The 4,077-nt window shown below is 37.1% G+C and overlaps 1 pseudogene; it reads right to left on the reverse strand.

Moving 5' to 3' along the window:
- Nucleotides 1-862: 862 nt before the first annotated feature.
- Nucleotides 863-1,399, reverse strand: LOC117088782 (annotated as a pseudogene).
- Nucleotides 1,400-4,077: the final 2,678 nt, after the last annotated feature.

Here is a 4,077-nt window from a genome sequence, read left to right on the forward strand (position 1 = left end):
CTCGAAAAATACTTTGAGGGAATCAAGCACTATATAATTATACCTACAAACTATGATTTTCCACAATATATGGCTCATTCCTCTTCTCATCCCAGCTTGTGTGTGAACCCGGAGTTGTATATTGCCTCTGTTCTATGCTCAATAAGCAAATAAGGCAGGCAGGGGGTACAGTATGATCCTGTTTAAAGTTACATAAATTACAATCAAGGTAACTGCTGTTATTAGGCAAATTGAAAAACAGCACAGAAAGGTCAGTGTGCAGCTAGGACCCACCAAAACTCAGAGCAAAGCAATGCAAGATTATCAAACAAGGCATGATTGCATAGAAGGAAAATGTGGTATCAGAGTTCAAACTGGCACACACACACAATTATCTAAGGCAAAGTGGTGGCAAAGAAGAGTTATTTGTTCCATGTTACACAAACAAGAGCAGAAGATTCATGGGAACCCGTACAAAAGCATCTTGTGTCACACGGATCTCTCCAGCTGCCTATAGGGAATGTACACAACAGTGTCACCTTCGAAGAATGACTGTACCTATGTTCATGTCCTGAACTACACCAAGGAATAGCTCCATGCTAAACTGCCTTGGCTAACATACAACCAGTGCCGTCATTCCTAATCAGACTAATGAACAGAATGGCTTTTAAGGTAAGGAGTTAGATGGCTGTGTTTAGTTTTTTTTCAGGATTTACTTCGGATTCTCCTGCTTTAAGACCCAAAGAAAGTTATATTGAGTTTTTATTGATGATTCTATGTGTTTATAACAGAGTGTGATAGGTGAATTAAACATATTAAAAGAGTTCTATAGCATCCATTCAGAAAAGATTACATACTCTACAAAGTATTCAAGTCATACAAAACCGTTTTTCCATGTCTTTTCAACTGAGAAGAATCCTATTCAGCACGCTTCTCCTCCTGAGGTGGTTCGTACTGAGCAAGCTGTGCTTTCAGTTTTTTTATTTTTTTCTACAGTAGCTTTATATTTCTCTTTCATTTTGACCAGTTCTAGGTGAAGCAGCTCTATTTCTGGATTTTCTGGGGTAGCAGCTCCTAAGTGATGCTTTAAGAAATCCAAAGTACTGTTAGGTTTCTCTGGTTCTTCATACCAACACCTTGGTCAGCGTGTCCAGCACACCTGACTTCTCCAAGTACCTCTGGAACAGCTCACACTTAGAGTTGGCAGCTTTGTAATGGGCCATAGTGACAGTGGCAGCAGCATAGCTGGCCAGTTTTCTACATTTGTAACAGAAGGAAATGCTAAACTGTAGTTCAATATTAATGAAAATAAAGGTGGATTTTTTTCCCATCTAACATTCATAAACACATTGAATCCTATCCTTGGCTATCAGTGGATAACAGGTTAAGAACCCCTACTCTAGCTAATTCCTACTTATTTTCAAAACTATATCATTTCTTCTAAATAACTTCACCAACCTGCCCCTAGAGAGAGTTAGCTGCCACTCTTCGGTGTCCCAAGAGCACTCCACAACCTCTCCAGCCTAACACTTAGTGCACCACTGACTCTGCTTCAATGTACTTGTTTGTCCCTCCTACAGGAGCACACATTCCTGAGGCATGGACCGTGGCTTGTGAGGCTTTATATTACCACCATGTAGCCCAGTATCTGGCATATAGCAGGGGCTCACTAGACATTAAAAGGGAGGAGGAAGGAAAATTCAAAGAAAAGGGAGCCATAGATCATAGACTATGATCTTTAAAACAGAAAATTCAAGTTAGTAGCTTGAATGTTTCCTTGAGTCAAATTTCCTATCAATGGGATCTTCATATTTCAGGGAGTAGAGATGACTATGTGCACCTGTTCTACTTCCCTTTCAGCGCAGCTCTCAATTTTCAGCCTCCTAAGGAATCACAATCCCGCAAAGCCAGGAAAAATGATTTAATTTTAAGGCACATACATAATGTATATATTCTCCCTAGAACTCTATGTATTTGAAAATGATTGTTAATATTTCCTTAAAAAATAGAACACTAGTAATAAAAGCCTCCTAAGTCCTCAGCACAGATGCTTTATGTAGAATAAACATAGATGCTTGTACACAGCAAGATACATTTTCAGACATAACTCAACTTCTTCCTATTAATGTCATATAAGCATTGCGACTTATTCATACATATTCACTTAATTTTGTATGCGTCTCTTCTTTCCCAGTAATAAATACTTGCCATTCCTACCCAAATGAATGGACATTCACGTATCAATGTGAGGCTGCATGTTTCTTGGGTACAAGTTGATTTTTGCTCTATAATGAACGTGTTTATTATAGGAGGAAGAAGGTAGAGATCCACATGGAGATAAAATTGGAAAAAATTTATAACCATTTTTATTGTCTAATAGCGGTCTTCTATTCAGTGTTCTAATGTATGAGTACAGGTTGAACCAAGTCTTTGATTAGCATTTCAATGGCATTCAATAAACCCCTACAGACTATCCTATTGAAATATACTAGTCACCCTCACAAATTTAAGTTACTAAATTGAATCTGATTTAAAATAAAGTTCTAAGATCTTGACTTGAATGAAGTTTATTTCACCCCATCATTTTATAAGGCACTGACCCATTCTCACTGCATGTATTCTGTAAGCGATATCTTTTCAGGGTCTTTGGTAGGTAACCATGGAGCAGATGCTAAAATATCCTTGTGGGCCTTGGTTCAGCATTTACCACCCTTTACCTACCGAGCAGCAAGTTGAAAAGCAGTATTCTCTGTCCTCCTTCCCACTAACTTTCCTAAATGGAGTGTTGGTTGTACACAGAAGAAAAGCTGGACAATGATTATGATGACAGGTGAGAAGTCACTTGCATTGGAACTGTGGGTCAAGGAATTGATCTCAAAGAATTAGTCTATATTTGAGCCTCTACATCTTTTGAAAGGAAGCCCCACAGCACCTTAACTGTACTTAGGATTCTAAAGTTCCACAACTTATTGCGTGCTCTTTTACCTGTTACATACCTGCATCTCTGATTTTATCATTCTTTTCTTATATTATTCCTTTCATTCCTGCTCTCTCTCCTCTTCTGAAAACATCTTATATTTTGAATTAGCTATTACCCTAAATTTACTAATTTGGTATATAACATTTGAGCTCTTCAGAAAAAGAATCTACCCCAAACTAAAAGTTTAGAAGTATGTTTAGAAGGCAGGCAAATTGATCTAATACATATAGAGAAACATTTACTAAGTTTTTTTTGCAAATAAATGTAGTCATTCATAGTGGATATATTAGTATTACAGCAATAATTTCATACTTATTATCACCCTTAATTTACATAATACTGTACACATCTTTCCCAGGCAGAAGGGGAAATAGGAGGCTGGAAAAAACAATTCAAACAAACAGAACAGGAAAGACAGCTTAAATGCTGTTTTATGGTTCATAACACAACTTATTTTAAAAGAAAATAAGGCCTGGGAAAATGTTTTCAGAATCATCGCTTAAAGTAAAGAGATTGTATTAAAGCAATTTGCTTGCAAATTTAACAGTCAGTAAGTCAGTAGACATTTTCAATAATCCACATTTTAAAGATTACTTGAAAACCTTAAATATTTTCTAAACAGAAAGAAAAGTGTTACCAGTAATTATCATCTGTTAAAATATAAACCCTGTGTCTAACACTATAATGAATCAGATGTGAAGAGGGAAAAACTGAAAGGATGGAGAGGATAATAGAGCCAAGAGCAGGAGGCAGCTTTGGGGATGGATAAAGGACAAATCATTCCAGACAAATGTGATCACTCTTTTAAATCACATTACAAGATTAATGGATGAAGGGAATGCACTAGAGGTAATATATATGGATTTTACTAAAGCATTTGATACACTACTCCATGAATTTCCACTTGCAAAATTAATTCAAATTGGGTAGAATATGTGCATGGTCACATAGATTGAAAATTGGCTCAAGGACCATAAACAAAGAGCAGTGACAAACATTGGTCCCTTATATTTAGGTGGGAGACAGTGTCCACTGCATTCGTGAGGACCCATGCCCACTTTGGCATCCCACAACCACTTCACTGATGATCTGGGGGAAGGAAAATGAAAGTACAGAAT

This window comes from Trachypithecus francoisi, unplaced genomic scaffold (genome assembly GCF_009764315.1).
Source record: "Trachypithecus francoisi isolate TF-2019V2 unplaced genomic scaffold, Tfra_2.0 Lachesis_group10, whole genome shotgun sequence".
NCBI classification, from domain to species: Eukaryota; Metazoa; Chordata; class Mammalia; order Primates; family Cercopithecidae; genus Trachypithecus; species Trachypithecus francoisi.